General features: G+C 45.3%; 1 protein-coding gene across 1 annotated transcript in view; it reads left to right on the top strand.

The window, feature by feature from the left end:
- The window catches only part of LOC110257797, a 268,589-nt gene that overhangs the window by 68,884 nt on the left and 182,017 nt on the right, over positions 1–17,688 (top strand). The gene's annotated exons all lie outside the window — the stretch shown is intronic.

The raw sequence follows: 17,688 nt of genomic DNA, 5'->3' as shown, positions 1-17,688 counted from the left end.
AAACACCCACGGGCGTGTTTTGGAGCAGAATGCCAAAATTTCACATGAATGTGTGAGACCTGGCAAGTTACCTTAAACAAACGTGCTGCTTGCTTCTGGGAAGATATTGAGATTGGCCTCAACCATGGGCAAGTTTGTAAGCCAGTGTTAGGTGATGGGGGCCTGATGAAAGCTTTTGATCAGGGCATCTGACCTGGCTTATGTTCTGCAATATTCTAGGCATGTACTTGCTTCCTAGACAAGATTTAAGCAAGACACCAGTATTTTTAACCCCCCAACTCCTACCTGGGATCAGAAATGGCAAAGGTAGGGTACGAGTGTCAGAGAGGGAGTGGGCAGAATGTTTGGGGGTTTATTTGTTTGATTAGATTTCTCGTTGGTACCTGTGATGGTTAATTTTATATGTCAGATCAACAGGACTAAGGGATTCTTGGCTAGTAAGACGAGATTTCTGGGTGTGTCCATGAGGGTGTCTCCTCTGGAAAAGGAGGTACGTGCTCCTGGTTCTGTGTTTGGGACTCAGATGAGGGCTTACTCCATTGCCCCCCACCCCCTACCCTCAATTCTCAGGCCCTTTGGACTCAGCCTGAATTATTCCACCAGCTGTCCTGATTCTCCAGCTCGCAGACAGCAGATCATGGGGCTTCTCAGCCTCTACAACAGTGTGAGCCAACTCCTATTTTATATTTATATTTATATGTACACACACACACACACACACACATACACACACAGTAATGGTTCTGCTTCTCCAGAGAACTCTAATGCAGTGCCTATGGTTGTAGAAGATGGTAGGTTATAGCAGAGAGTGTGGCAAAGATGGCCTGGATACTCACCAATCCTGCTTTCTCTCCCTGGCCACCCATGAAGACTACATTTCCCAGCTACCTTTGTGGTCACGTTGGGGCGTGTGATCAGGTTCTGGCCAATAGAATGTGGGCAGAAGAGACAGGGTGCCATTTCTAAGCCTGGCCATGAAATCTCCTGCACATCTGTCCATGCTCTCTCTTCCCCTTCTTTGCAGACTGTAGAGGATGTATGTTGAAGACTGTAACCTGCATCCCTGGATCATTATATGGAAAAGTGCCAGCAATGCGAACTGCCCCATCCACATTAGATCTGGATGCGAATGAGGAATAAACCTTTATTTTGTTAAACTGACATTAACACAACTGAGATTAGGGAGTTGCATGTCACCGCAGCTAGTGCTACCTGTCCTGATCGATACAGGAACAGAGCGCTTCGATGATTCACCAGATAATTGTTGAATGGCCATTATAATCTATGTACCATGCTAGGTGCTAGGAATGAGCGAATCAGACGTGGTCCTTAGGCTCAGAACTTCCAGTTTCATGATTGTGCAGGCAGAAATGAAATTGCAGCTCTGGCAAATGAGAAAACAGAAAGGTACATGGTGTGGTGAGAACATATGCTAAGGGCACTTGACCTCTTCGCTGGGGGAGGAGATTAAGGATGGCAAGGACAGCTGAGCTTTCTGAAGGATGTGTGGGCGTGAGGAAGAGCTTCTCAGGCAGGAGGAGCCCTGTGTGTCAAACTGGAAGGAGGCCAGAGGGCTTGACTTTTTGGTAATTTTCAGCTAGAGTAACCTGCTCATTAGTCGAAAAGTTGCTCATTTACTTCTTTTAGTAGCATCCCTTCCTCATCATTAGGGCCAGGCTGCAGGAGTGGATTCACCCACATTTTTTATTTACCAGAGATTCTAAGACAGGAAGAAACCCAAATGTGGCGAGGGGAACTTTCTGAAGGTATCCCTTGGCATAATCAGTGTTCCGTTTTAATGATAATGGGAACTTCTCATTTGGAGCTATTTGTAGTTTATCACATCAGAGCCTACTCAAGGATTATTGACACCAAAAGCCTCAACAGCATGTCACAACTTGCTTGGGTACCCCTTAATCCATGGCACATTGACACCATCAACTATGACGACTTCTTTGGAGGGGAAATAAAATAACTGCATGATATTGCTGCGGCACGAGAAAAATGGAAGTTGTAAACTTGACAATGCGAAATAGTTTATTTTCTTTTTTTATACAACAGATGTTGTTTGACCTAGAAGAAGGAATAATATTATAGAAATTGTGATCAGTCTGAAAGAAAAAAAAGATGTCTAAAAATAAAATACAAATAGCAGCTGCTTCAATTGTCTTCCTAATATATCAGAGTTGACAGCTCTTACTTTTTCATTTGAGTTGGGATTTACAAGGAGACTTTTGGATGGGAAGACCATTTCAGGAGGGCATCCACCGTGTGTGGCACCTGGCCCTTTCTGGCACCCGGAAGCCTCATGGTCTCAGGACATCAGGCCTGGCAAACCCTGGGCCCCAAAGCAATCTCGGATCTGTGAATCAGGGGCTCTCAGAAGCCCACATCTTCTAGTGTGGCTTGCCCTAGGTTTCTCTTCCCTCCTGACCACTGATTTCTGAGGACACAGTGACATGTACATTTCTGTTTTTGCACATGGCCCCTATTCTCTACCACAGCCTTATTTCTTCTTCAGTAGAGCATCTCAGAAAAAACTGTAAGGAGGTAGACAATGTAATTATAAATCCGGTCAAATAATTGAGAGCAGAATATGCCACTGGATTGGATGGTATTAGTGAGTGGAGACCCACCATCTTTTGAGAATTATGGAGAAACCTTCCAATTCATGGTTTCATTCCATCGAACCTTGCCATTAGCTGTAGACAAATAAGAGCTATCTGTTTACTCGCACAGTGAGAGGGAATCTTGCCTTGCCTCTGTCTCCTCCAGCTGAATATATTGAGGCACATCAACTTTGGGCTCTGGCTTGCTCCTGTTCCTGAGGTTATATCTTGATTGGAACAGGTAACATGGAACAGCATGCTGTGATTTGGGGTTCTCTTCCTCAGCCCATAGGAGCTAGTGCTTCCGTGAGGACACAGTCTGTGACACCTTCCAGTTCCTGCCAGCTGGATCTGGCTCCACAGTGTTTACCCCAGACCCTAGCTTCCCTGACTCCAACAACAGTCCGTTTCCTTGAGTCCTGCTGCTAGCCTTCGCCTCCTTGGACCTCTTGGTAGGGGCAGTCTCTTGATCCACACCTGAACTTGCTTTTCCTTCCAAACACTTCCCCCAGTCTCCCACTTCAGCCCTGTGGAATGGAGCTGCCCAGCCCTGTTTCTTTTCCTTCAGCCCACATGTCTTGCTAAATATAGCTCCTGAAAACCCTCTTGAGTCTGTCTACTTTTCCTCCATTCTCCACTCTCTTTCAGTTCAAACCCCCATTTTCTCTTACTTGGGCTATTTCGACAGTCTTCCCAGAGTTCCTGCCATGGCACAGTGGGTTAAGAATCCAACTGCAGTGTCTCAGTTTGCTGTGGAGGCACTGGTTCGACCCCCAGCCCAGTGAGGTGGGTTAAAGGATCCGGTGTTGCTAGACTTGCAACCGGACTTGCGTTGTAGGTCGCAACTGCTGCTTGGATTCAGTTCCTGGCTCAGGTGTGGCCTTGGGTGTGGCCATAAAAAAAGAAAAAAAAAACCCAAAATACAATCTTCCCAGGTGGTTAGAGTATTTCCTCCTTTAATCCATCCTCCACTCTTTCTGGAAGCCAGGGGGGAATCTTTCTAGAATGAAAATCTAACCAGCTAGATCTCCTTGATCAAAACCTTTCAATAACTTCCCATTATTGCAATGATAATTCATACTTTTTTTTTTGGTCTTTTTAGGGTCACACCTGCGGCATATGGAGGTTCCCAGGCTAGGGGTCGAATCGGAGCTGTGGCCACTGGCCTACGCCACAGCCACAGAAATGCCAGATCCGAGCCGCATCTGTGACTTACACCACAGCTCATGACAACGCTGGATCCTTAACCCACTGACTGAGGTCAGGGATCGAACCTGCATCCTCATGGATGCTAGTCAGATTCGTTTCTGCTGAGCCATGGCAGGGACTCCAGTTCAAGCTTCTTAACATGGCATCACCACCAGCCTGTTTCTCCAGTCTTGTCTCTTGTTTCTTCCCCATCAAGTCAGACTAGACTTGGCTCTCTAACCAGACGAAGTTTCTTTAGGTCCCCATAACATATCCTGTTCCTCCTTATCTCCAGGCCTTTGACCGTGTACCTGCCTCTGCCTGCAAAACCCTTTCCTCTTCCTATCTCAGATCTCCTCTTTGATGCCACTTTACCCACCATCTCTTGAGAGTAAGTGCTTTCTTTTAGTGTTGGCATAACACCTTGCCCACTTCTATCACCACACTGATCACAGTGCATTTGAGTTGGGTTATATGTGCCCCTCCCTGCTACCAAGGGCACATCTTCCTCCAGGCTGTATTCACGGTCCTTCACTGCAAACAATAAGACATTATCTCTGCCCACAAGGAGATCACGGAGTTGCCTGCCACTTTGTAACATAAATGGAGAGATGACAAATGAGAAGCAAGGTCAAGGTGTTGACAATTGGGTGACCCACTCCTGCCCCTGTCCAGTGCCCTGGTGCTTCTTTGTCCTTGGAGTAGATGACAACGTTGGGCTGCGGGCAAGCCCTGCATTGCAGAAATTGACAGCTCTGGTTGCCTTGCTATTGGTGAAAGATACGGGGATCCTTTGGGAAGTTTATCCATTTATGGTTATATTTCCACTAGAAAGTCTTGACAAGTAGCCTGTGCTCTGAAGGAGTTGACATTGAAGAAGACCAGCAAGCCATTTTTTAGATGCCCGAGCAGCTGAAGCTCAGATTGCTGCAGAACAGAGCCCATCCATTTTTATTTTTATGTGACTCTGCTGAAGTCTATCCCTTCCTCTGGGCTGCCCTGTCACCGGGGATTCATGCTGTTCACTGGCCATTTATTTGTTTCTGGCCTTGCTGTTCACAGAGGGAGGCACGTCCTTTGGATTGATGGCACAATTGCTGCAAAGGCTACTATTTTCAAGTAATATCAGGAGGACTTCGTATTCTGTGGCTCAGTTAAACCAGAGAGATACAGCTTTGGTCTGAGAGGGAAGGAAGCTTTGGTGATTGCTAAGCAAGCCCCAAGTTCTTCTGCAGCTATTTCCTGAGTATCTGTGATGCGTCATGTGCAGAGGTGATGCCTCTGGTGCACTTCCTGTTCTCAGGATTCCCCTTAGTCATCGCAATATGTCTGTCTGTCTGTCTCTCTCTCTCCAAAAGGAAGGCTTGTTTTCTCTTCTGTATGCCCGTAGAGAGCTGGAAACCAGAAGACTCTTCTGAGCACTCCACAATTTGGGACAATCACAGTAGGCCACCTAGGGTACCTGGAGTCCAGAGAGGTTAATGGGAAGGCAACACTGCCAGGTGCCTTTTAAGTACCTGTTAAGTACCTGTTAAGGGAATAGCAGTGTTCTTATACTTTCCTTTCCACGGCTGCTGGAGGTCACATGCTCCCTTTCTGCACCACACCCAGGGATTGTGGCTCCCGGTGGTGTTCACCTCAGGACTCTGCATGGGCTGCTCCTTCTTTTTTTTTTTTTTTTTCTTTTTCCTTTGACTTTTTTATTTTAGGGCCTCACTCGTGGCATATGGAAGTTCCCAGGCTAGGGGAGAATCAGAGCTGCAGCTGCTGGCCCACACCACAGCCACAGCAACTCGGGATCTGAGCCATGTCTGCAGCCTACATCACAGCTCGTGGCAATGCTGGATCCTTAACCCACTGAGCGAGGCCAGGGATCGAACCTGCATCCTCATGGATACTGGTTATGTTCATTACTGCTGAGCCACAATGGGAACTCCTGCATGGGCTTCTTAACAGAAGCTTTCAACTGCTTTCACTCAGGTAAAAGTGCTTGCTGGCTTGTGCCTGTGTCTGTGAATGGGAGGGAAGCCTAGCAATTATGAATTCAGGCAGAATACTTTTTCTTTAAAGAGGGTCCCCTCAAATTGTGTAAGATTTATGCCAAACAAAACCTGGATTCACTCCTGGCAGAATGATTTAACCATTCTCTTTGGTGTCCATTTCTACTATGTTTTGCCTTATTTATTCTTACCAGTGCTCTCTCTATGTTAACATTTCAGCCTTTCAAGGGGAGATACAAGACCAGCCTCTATCGAAAGGAAGCTGGATTTCCTATTCATTCATTCCTGTGCTCATTCATTCACAAATATTTGTTGAACCCCTTCTATGTGTCAGGCACTGGCACAGAGGTGAAAAGAGAGTCCAAGTCCCTACCCTTGAGGATCTGGCATTTTTGTGGGGGAACTGCTAATCAATACTCATACTGATAAATGTAAAATTGCAGTGTTGACAACCACTCCAAGCGATAGATCCCTAGACTCTAAATAGCCTATGAATCTAAGGGATTTGTTCTGGCCCAAAGATCAGGAAGGGCTCTCTGAGGAAGTACTCTATCAAATCTTCTAGGCCCTCTAGGATCTTCCTCTAGGCAGCCAGAGATGCTAGGCCTGGCCTCAAGGACAATTACAGGGAGACAGAGGTCAGGTTTACAGACACTGACTGCCTGTGGCAAGCCAGGAGAATGGCCATGTAGCAAGTGCATGGAGCAGCTTACAGTGGGCATCAGCTGCATCTTAAGTATACACTCCCCATTTGGCATTCCATTTGATATACCTTGAACCGAACCTCTGGGTGTATTCAGTCCCTGTGAGAACATGAGCCCATCTACAGTGCTCACTTCCAGCCTCAATCAGTAGCAACCCTCCTAAATTTCCTTGATTGTAATTTAGCAGGTTTCAACTTGACTTCTCCATGGAGGCGAGCTGACATAGTTGGAAAGAAAATATTCTTTTGAATCATACAGGTCTGGATTTAGATTGTGGTTCTGCAACTTCAAGTGTGATGTTGAGCAAATTAACTTCTCTGAGCCTCAGATTCGTTGTGTTTTTTTAAGTGTACAATTCAGTGATTTTCAGTAAGTTTGCTGTGTTGCATGATCATCACTATGACTCAATTTTAGGACATTTTCATCATAATTTCCTCATCTATTAAAGGAGAATAATACCCATATTAAAAGATTTTGAGAAAGGTATGATCTTTATAAAGATGGATATTTCTGGAGTTCCCTTGTTCTGCAGTGGGTTAAGAATTTGGAATTGCTGCTCTGGTTTGGGTTTGATCACTGACCTAGGAACTTCCACATGCCATGGGTACAGCCAAAAAGAAAAAGTAGATATTTCTGTGTTTGTAACACATAAGATGTTCAAAAAATGGTATGAAAGGTGACTTCAGCAAAATGTCAGAATAAGGAAATCTAAAATTCTGCCCCTCCAGAAAAAGAATGAAAAAATGGCAGAAACTATCAGAATCAATGTTTTTGGAACTGTAGGATTTAAATAAATATTTTCATCAACCCAGCGGGGCATTTATGTTTAAAAATATACAACTGAATCTCAGTAAGAACAGCAAGCTTCATGGTGTTTTCATTTCCCCTAGTCCCATTTCCCCACTACCCATTTCAGAGGTAGCCTTGTGGTTAACAGCCCACATTCCTGATTCTGGAGGGAGCAGGACAGATTTAAAGCCAAGAATTGTCATTATTTCATCTGTCTTGTGGTTCCCTGGAGGACCTCCTCAAAAGCTTTCACTTTATTTCCCCTGACTCAGAAGTCACCCAGTGCTAAAGTTGATACCCTAGGGTATATGTCAGAAACATTTACAGGAAAATGTTTTAGTCTTTGCTTCTTGAGGCAATGGATAACAATTGGGGGTGAACACTAGACTAACCGAAAAGGTTTGGAGGACAGGCTGGAGTGTGAGATGTCTGTAAGGAATATATAAGGCTCCCCAGATTGGAAGTGTGCAGTTTTAGGAAAAGAAAGGAAAATGAAAGAAGAAAAATGAGACCCGAGGGACCTCTGTCCCTCAGAGACATGTGGGACACTACCAAGTCTACCAATATATGCATAACGGGACTCCCAGAGGGAGAGGAGAGAGGCTAAAGAGCAGAAAGAAATAATGACTGAAAACTTGCCCGATTTTTGAAAACCATTAATCTGTATACCTGAGAAGCTCAGTGAACTCCACGTAGGATAAACTTAAAGAGATACATACCTGGACACTTCATAATCACACTGTTGAAAGAGAAAGACAAAGATGAAATCTTGAAAGTAGCAAGAAAGAAGTGACTCACCACATACAAGGGATCCTCAGTAAAATTAGTATCTGATTTCTCATCAGAAGATAGTGGGATGATATATTCAAGGTAGAGAAAGAAAAAAGTCTTTCAACCAAGAAGTCTATATACAGGAGAACAGAAAGAAAGACCTACATAAATGGAAAGACAACCCATGTTGATGTATTAGAAGACTTAATATGGTTAAAATGGCAACAGTCCCCATATTGAGGCACGTATTTAATGCAATCACTACTAAACTTATATCAATTGCAGAAATGAACAAGCCAATCCTAAAATTCCTATGGAAATGTAAGGAAACGTTTGTTAATTATCCTGTCCCCGGTGGGGAAGCTGAGGAGGGAGCAGTCCCAAGGGGTCAGGCCCACAGGGCCAAGGTGAGGCACTGGGAATGGGTGTGATGTATGGTCCTGGTGGATAGAGCTGAAGGTTAAGGATCCAATGGGCTGTACTAAAAGTATAGGGCCAAGGTCAAAGCAAAAAACAGGTTTAAAACAAGGCAACAGCTTTAGGGCTAAGACAGGAACAGAGATGGAAGTACAAAGCCGAACAGGGGTCAGACCCAGAGAAGGTGAGAAGGATCTGTGAGCGGGGGGCATGATCTGGAGACAGATTACCCATATTTTAATTTTGGCCTGGCCACTTGCTAGATTAATGGCATTGGGCAAGTATCTTGAAATAGAAGCTTAGATAATTGATTTGAGATCTTTTGTTTCTATAATAAGTGGTTAGCGCTATGAATTTTCCTCTTGCACCCTTTTAGCAGCATCCCACAGATTTTGTTATACTATATTTTCATTCAATTAAATATGTATTTCTACTTTGCTGAGATTGCCTCTTTGACCCATGGATTATTTAAAACTGTGTTATTTCATCTCCAAGAGTTTAAGGATTTTCCAAACATCTTTGTTCTTGATCTCTCATTTTGTTCCCCATTACTTGGAACCAGAGTTCTTCTGAGAGGAGAAGAAACCTCTCAGGGTTTTAGGTTCCCGGGGGCCTTGTTCCAGTGATCATAATTTGCCACTTGAATTCAAACACAGCAGGTAAGTGGTGGAGCTGGGATTTGAAACCAGTTGTTTCTGACTCTGAAACTTGAAATCATCGTTGACTTCTTTTGAGATACCTTTAGCCAGTCAGCAAACCCTGTAATCTCTACTTTCAAAATATATCCAGAATCTGAACGCTGCTCACCACCTTCCGTGATAACACTCTGGACTCTGGTCCACGTTGCCATCATGTCTGGCTTGTCTTTTTGCTGTAGCATCCTGATTGGACCCCCTGCTTCCATTCTTACCCCAGTCCCCTTCAGACTAGTCTCAGTAGAGCAGCCAGAGTGAAACTTTTAACATACATCCTGTTTCTTGTTGAAAATTTCCACTTTAGCCCCATCTCACTTAGAGTTTAAAGTCCTTACAAGGATCCTTAAATGTCCTCCATGTTCCTTGCTGTCTTTCTGACTTCATATGCTATCATCCTCTTCCTCACTCCCTCCACTTCAGCCTTGCTGGCCTCTGCTGTTCCTTTGCTGGGCCTGTCCCTGCCTCAGAACCGTAGCAAGTACTTTTTACTCTGCCTAGAGTCCTCTTTCTTCAGGTTTCTCCTCCCCTCCTTCATGGTTTTACTCAAATATCACTTTCTTAGGGAGGACTTCCCCGGCCATCCTGTTTACAATTATAATCCTCCCCTCTCCCAAACTTTTATTCTCCTTCTCTGCATTATTCTTCCCAGTAGAACTTTTCAGCAACTGACATACTAGGTAATGACCTAATTTGCTACATTTATTGTCTGCCCAAACCCTTACTGGAGAATCAACTCCCATGCGAGCAAGGATCTTCATTTTGATCACCACTCTATTCCTAGCATGTATCAAAACACCTGACATTTAGTAGATGCTTGAAAAATATTTGTTGAGTAATGAATGAATGAATGAATGAATGAATTCTTTTTACTTCTCCTTGATGCCTCAGCAAAAATAAAAATTGTCGCTAATAAAAGCTACTCTTTATTGAGGGTCTGCCCACTCAGGTGCTGTATGTGCTTCCTCTCATTTAATCACCCAAATATCCCTGTATGATAGGCTGTAGTATCTATATTTTACAGAGGAAGAAGACTGCTATTCGAGAAAATACAAGGTGAGATGGAGGCTAATAACAGTGATCATTCGTTGACCACGTGCTGCTAAGTACCAGCTAAAACACCAAGAGCTTACTGTGCCCTATCTCATTTGATCATTCTAAAACTCTATAAAACGTGTGTATTGTTTTTCTCATTTTGCCAATGAGAAAACTGGACCAGTGATTTTGAACGACTTGCCCAAGTTTACATAACTGCTTACAAGTGGCCTTGGGGTTCAAGGCCCAGGTGCTTCTCGTCTATGCCCTAGTATGATCTCAAGAAAAAAAGGTTAACAACTTCTCTCAGGTTTCTGGCTAGAGCAGTTGGGGAGATGTCGATGCCATTTACTGAGGTGGACAGGACTGGGAGAGGAATAAATGGAGAAAGAAAAAACATGTTTCGTTTTGTCCATGAAGAGATACTTATGAGAGGTTTATGATGCTGTTTATGAGACATCCAAGGGGAGATGTAGAGAGAGCAGTTGACTGCGCAAGTCTGCAGCTCAGGGAAGAGGTCTAGATCAGAGGCATCCATTGGGAAAGCAAGTGCATAGAGTTGGTATTTAAAGCTGTAGGAATGGATGTGATCATGGCCTCTTGTGTGTCTGTGGTATGCACAGATGTGCTGCAGCTAAAGGCTGCCTGGGGAAAGAGACAGTCCATCCCAAATGCATGAAGGAAGCTGCCCTTTGAGATGAGTGCAGTTCCAAGCCTGCATGTGACACTCTGGCTACCTTCCTGCTGAGTTAGAGATGGATCCTCTTTCTGTCAACATTGAAGAGCACCTCCCCTTCTTTCCAACCATCTCTCAGGACCTCTAGTTTGAATTATCTGCATTACAGTTCCTGTCAAAAACCCAGAGGAAGCCATTGATATTCAAGAGCGCCAGTTTTAGGGAATTCCTCCAAATTTGCAAAGCTTTGTCCCTATATCGCAGTGGAGCTCCAGGAAGCTACTAACCTGGTCTCTATCACTCTGTCCCCCAGTGGAATTGCCCTCACGGAACTATTGCTTAACGTTACACATTTGATTTTCCCAAGGGGAGGGTCCACATAATAGACGCCATATGTGGAATAGCAGTACATTTCTTGGGTAAAAGTCCTGTGAAATATACCATTCATTGTGTGGTGCAAGTTCCTCCTAAGCAAAGACCCAGGCAACACATTTTTCTTAAAGTTCTGAAATAAGAAACGGGTTGTCTTTCTTGACAGACTGGCCCTCATCATCTCTCCAACTTTGCCTTATCTTCCAGGAACCTCGGAGTCCAACTGCTGCTCATTTCAAACAGCTTCTCTTCTCCTACATAAGCGTTGCAAACTGGGGCCCAAATGTTGCCTATAGATGAATTACACTCAGCTAGCTTTGTCTTTAAAAATAATCGCATGGCTTTTGAGGTGAATATATGTACATGTAGAATATATAGACATTTAATACAGCGGTCAGTTATCTCAAATCTATCTGGGATTGCACATTTCTTCTACTTCCCTGGTCCCCGTAGAGTTTGCAACCTCTGACCCCGATCTTCCCATATAATCATTTTTCTTCCCCTCAATTCCCTATTATTATTTGGCTCTTCTTCTTCTTTTTTTTTTTTTTTTTTTTTTTTTGTCTTTTTAGGGCCGCACCCATGGCATATGGAGGTTCCCAGGCCAGGGGTCAAATCGGAGCTGCAGCTGCCAGCCTACACCACAGCCACAGCCACGCGGGATCCGAGCCACGTCTGTGACCTACCCCATAGCTCACAGCAACACCGGATCCTTAACCCACTGAGCGAGGCCAGGGATTGAACCTGTGTCCTCATGGATGCAAGTCAGATTCGTTTCCACTGAGCCACAACGGGAACTCCTTGACTTTTCTTTTTTTACTCTTGTTTGAACAATTTTGGTTTCATTGTATTGCCACTAAAATATTGTATTTAAATCGCCTAAAGTCCTTCTGGAGAAGTAGGCAGGATACGAAGATATAATAACATTGCTTATACCTCCGTGTGTATTTGTGTTCCCAAGGCTACTTACTTAGAAGTGGTTGCTTTTATCACAGGACCAGTGAAATTGTGTCGGAATTCACATTAAGGTTCAGCCAACAAGCACTTTCCAAGCACACAGAGTTCAGGGTGGCCAGAGAGCAGATGGAAATGTTGGGGCCCAATTCCTTGGGAGGATGACAGGACGGGGAGTTGGAGGTAGTTTAGTGGAAATGGTATTTTTCTTAAGGATCCTATGACGAAGCTAGATGGTGAAGATTAAGATGTATTAGCTAGAGTAAGACCCTGTGCCTGCTGGAAAATGGTCAATTGGTGGATATATTAATATGTCCTGTGTCAGGGTATGCCATCTCACTTTCTTTCCCCCTGGACTTTTTGCCCTTGTTTTCAGTGCTAAGCTGGGTATCCAGCTTGGACCATGTGCCCCTCGTTTCCTCTATGGACATTTTTCTACCTTGTCTTAAAGGGCAAGAAAACAGAAGGCTGCTGTCAAATTAGTGAACTTTGTGGAGTGGGGAGTAAATAGCCTCTGGATTAGGAGGCTAAAAGAAGGATTTAGAATGATTTGTGAGTCATTGATCTCTCCTCGTTCCAGTTAGTGAGGATCAATCAGGGATTTATTTGTAACATGTGTCCCACCCACTTCACATGTGCTTTTGAGGTGGCCAGGTCCAAACAGCACAGTATTGGTAGGGATGCCAGAGGCCATGTGGTCTACCTCGTACCTGATGTCTCAACACCTGGCAGTTTTCATCCAGCTGCTGTTTGACTACCTCAGATGACAGAGAATTCACTCCCCCATGAAGCGTGGATTCCGTTGCTGCCCATCTCTCCATGTTGAGTGTCTCTTCTGTCAAATTAAGATCTGTGTGAGCGAATGGAAAGAGCCTTGGCTATGGTAGACACAGAACATAAACCAAGATTCGGTTCCCCTCACTTGACCCCTGGCAAATCCCTTTGTCTTTGAAAAAGCCTCAGTTCTACTTATTTTAAAAGAAGGATAGTAGTACCTACTCCATGGGATGGTCCTGAGGATTAGAGGGAGGCCGTGCATGGAAAGTGTCTGGCTGTTGCGTGGTGCGGCAAAGGCGCTCAACAGCACTTGGTTTAAAATGCTTTAAGTGTAGTTTGAGCTCTTCCCCCGGAAGTCTAATGACTACATATAGTCCCTTCTCCTTGTGATGACCCCACTAAAATAACTGAACCTACTGCCTGCCCATCTGGAACCATTGTCCCATGTGCTAAAACCCTGGCCATGCTGAAAGGCTTTCCTGTGTTTGAGTTCAGACCCTTCCTTTCTCTGATGGACCTTCTCTGGATAGCTCTACTTTGGCAGGGAAACCCTAAAAGTGCGGGGCCCATCCAGGGCCCCCACGTATCATGCGGAAAAGCCTACCCACTAGCCAGTGTCCCTCGGCTCCAGCCCCGGCTCTAGCTCATGAGACAACCCCTCTACAGAGCCCCTGCCGCCTTGTCGAAAAGCTCTCCTACTCTGTAATGGCCTGATAGTGAAGAAGATGGCCCGGATCCTCAAGGGATAGACCACTTGCCAGCCCATCTTTAATTTTAATACTTCAATTATCCTCTAGTGCCTCTTTATGGTCGCTCTCACTTTCTGCTAATTTCTTGATTATTCTGCCCAGGCAGTAGAGGGGCAATCTTCTTCTGAGTTCCCAGGTTTCATATCCTTTAGCTGTAATTAGCCTTTGTCAGACTCCAGATTCTTCTCATCAGAATCCAGTCTTTAAAATTGCAGGCCTATTGGAAAATGAGGGGCCATGGTTCCAAGCACCCCTGTGGAAATGAACTCTTTGCCAGTGGAAAGCTGGCTGATTTTGTGCCTGTTACTCCTTTAAAAGGGCATGAGACTGGTGGAAAAAATCTGAGATGAGAGGCTGGGCCACTTTCTTCTGTCCTTGGCTGGTTGGGTAACCTTAGGTCAAAAAGACTTCTCTCTCTAGGCATCCTGCCTTCCCTGTTTGAAGACTTCCTATGAAGGCAAAAATGAATTCACTGATGAAGAAATGCTTTGAAGAGCGCAAATTCTGTATTTATGCCAGGCTTGCATCACCATTAATAACCACCAACCAAGCCCGCATCTGATGGGCTTGGCTGTATGACTAGAATCTGTGCGCCTATGTATGAGCCAGTAGCCGTGAGACTGGCTCCTTGGCTTGTCTGGATCTACCTGTGCTGCTGTGGGTCAAGGTTTCCAGGCATGGACTCTTTAGCGAGGGCTTACCCATTCTGCTTTCTCCTTACCAAGCCTGTCTCACCAGTGTGTTTGAGACCTAATCATTCCTATACATGTTGTTAACCTGCCACTGTCCTTACCCAAGGTATAGCCACTCTTACTGTATCCAGAGCCTGAGCTCTAGATGGCCCCCTCCCACGGCTGGAACCCCATTTCTGTTTTGTTCTTTCTTTTTTTTTTTTTTTTGGCCACCTCCATGGCATGTGGAAGTTCCCAGGCCAGGGATCGAACCCATGTCATAGCAGTGACAACACCGGATCCTTACTGCTAGGCCACCCGGGAACCCCCAGAACCCCGTTTCTCTGGACTCCTCCATCCGTGGTCATCACTTTCTCTCTGACTTCCTCAAGTCCTGGCCCATCCTACATCTGACACACGTCTCCAATTCCATGACGCACCCAGACACACCCAGAAATAGTGTTCAACCAGATATCCAGTCACCCCATGGCCCATTCACATTGACACTTCAAATGAGCAATCACAAGTCCACCGCGTGGTCAACCTGGCATCCGTACACATCTTTGTAAACCACACTTGATCTCCAAATGAAGAAAATAACAAGGTCATACTTCTGCCTCGCATGATGGCGCTATCCTGCACACAACTGAAACTGCATTAAGTGCTTCCCCAGAAGAGGAGGTAAAGTCCTTGCGTGGTGTTTACTCTTCTCCTTCACATACGATAACTCAAATACTCTGATGGAAGATTCTAATAGCAGTAACCTTTGCAAGGTCAGAGTTCCCAGGTGACATCTGTATACCATGCAGTACTTTATCCCCTACCGACGGTTGTCACTCACAGCACTTCAGATATGAAGCAGCAGCTAGTCCTCTTCAGAACTAGCTAGAATGCCAACTTCTAGAGAGGGGTTTTAGTAATTCAAATGTCAAATTGTCCTTGCGTTTTGATAAGCTGGCCACATCCTATTAGAAGGTTCTCGCAGGACCAACAGATGTTGTGCTGGAGGTTTTGCAAAGCAGAAGCATGTTGCCTCCAGGGATGTTCATTACACTTACCTCAAATCAGACCAATAACAAAAGAAATGTATTTCGGTGACCAACTCAGTCTCTCTGGGCTTCTGGGAGGACTTGTGGGGTTGGGTGTACCGACAAAGGGACTACCACGAGTAAGTCTGTGATACCCTTTTATTTTCCAGCTCTTTGCTTCAATATTATCTTCAACTGGTCTTGTTGTTGTCATGCTTTGTCTTGTCTCAAAGCTAGCCATTGTAACATTCTCTAAGATCAAAACAGTGCACAATAATTAAACCTCGGGGAAAAAAAAAAAGATCCACTGGCATTCTAGGGCCTTAGCTACTTTGAGTCACACAATTTGACCTTTACCAGAGCTTTTATTTGCTTTTGTTTTGTTTTTGGCCCTGCCTGTGGCATGCTACGCTCCCGGGTCAGGGATCAAACCCGCGGCACAGGAGCGACAACACTGAATCTTTAACCGTTAGGCCACCAGGGGACTGCACGCAACTTTTGTGGCATTGGAGGCATCATTGTCTTGATTTCGTCATCATCTTCCCCACGGGTTCCAACTGGAAATGGGCTTTGTTTCCTAGTCTGGAGTCTGGCTTGGGCGGATTATGGGTCTGGGGAGTCCATGCCTCATTTGACAAGATGGAGGCTTGTGTCAAGTGGCCATGGCAGAGCCCTGAGCTTGCAGAGCTGGTGAATCAGGTGTGCAGTGGCGGTCCCTTGGCCTCGACCCAGAAATTCATAAGCCCCAGGGGAGTTTTCAGATGGCCAGGTAATTTGGAGCAAAGTGGGATTCTTGATGCAGCAGTGGGAATGCTCCCAATACAACGAGATTTTTTTTTTTTTCCCCTGTGGCCCTTTCATGACTGGTAACATATACAATTTCTCCTTTAGCCCAGATTTAAACTCTAACTTAATTTACACATTATTGAAAACATTACAAAGCATAAATCAGTTCAATTTTTAAAGTTCCTGTACGATATTCTGAGAGCAGCCAAATTCCCCTGCTTGTCTGGACTCTTTCTCACCACCTGCCCCAGCTCGTGGCAGGCTGAATAACTGTGGAGAAAAAGCAGATTTTCAGCTGCGGCTCAGATTACTCTGTCACCCTTCCTGCGTGGCAGACAGATCCCTGCTGACATGGAGAATGAAGACAAGAAAATTACTTCATTATAGTGTGTCCCGATCAATTACAAACATCTAGGAGTTGGGTCTGTCCATCTGCTGCTCTGATCTGGCCCCGGACGGAGCTCTGGGTTATGAAAACAAGGATTGCGTTGCCTTAGCCCCCAGGAATTGGCGAGCGAGAGGTTTTCAAGTCCCCAAGCACAGTTGTTCTCCTGCAACTGTGTTTCTGTTGGAGTCAGTGTGTTCAAGCTGGACAGCTGTTAGAAATTGAATTTTACCCCTTCCTTTCCACAGGGCCAGAGCAGGGCAAGGGGCTTGCTCAAGGCCACAGCATCAGTTGACAGTAGAGTCAAGTCTAGATCCCAAAGAACATGTCAGGTCTCAAACGCTGGAGCCCCACCTGATGGCAGTGGATGTGTGTCGTTTTACCAGTAAATGCTTCCCTTGGCTCCCGTCCAGGATCTGGGGTCACTGGAGTCTGTCGAGCTTACGTCTTTGATAACGGCTGATCGCTCTTAGGGTACAGGTTCATGCCACTCGTCCCCAGGTCATTCTTCATAACATCAAGCACCTTCTCGCACCTCATGTTTGCTTGTTCACTTAATTCCCACCGAAATGGAAGTAGGTGCCACTGTTTTCATTCGTGCTTAGAGAGGAAAGTCCCAGAGCTTGGATTAGAAACAGGCGGCCTGGCTTGGGAGCCCAGCTTGTGGACCAGTGGGCGACACACGTCCACCATCCCTTACCTGGGAGCCAGGTGTGCTTCAGAGATTTGAACCGTTCAAATTTTAGAAAGATAGGCATTTCTGTTGTGGCTCAGTGGGTTAGGAATGCGACTGGTATCCATGAGGATGCAGGCTTAACCTCTGGCCTCACTCAGGGGGTTAAGGAGCCAGCATTGCCGCAAGCGGCAGCGTAGGTCTCAGAGGCTGCGGCTCTGATTCGACCCCTAGACTGGGGAACTTCCATATGTCACAGGTGCAGCTGTAAAGAAGAAGAAAATGTTTTCGCAAGAGGATACATTGCCCTATATTGTATATTACATAATCCTAGGGCGGCACCCTGTAATCAAATAGATGATGTCGCAGGAGTGAAATGTGTGGATATTCACGCTATGGAGGATAAATAAAG

Source organism: Sus scrofa, chromosome X (genome assembly GCF_000003025.6).
Source record: "Sus scrofa isolate TJ Tabasco breed Duroc chromosome X, Sscrofa11.1, whole genome shotgun sequence".
Lineage (NCBI taxonomy): Eukaryota > Metazoa > Chordata > Mammalia > Artiodactyla > Suidae > Sus > Sus scrofa.
The sequence above is the reverse complement of the archived record's forward strand: the minus strand, read 5'-3'. Positions and strand labels throughout refer to the sequence as shown.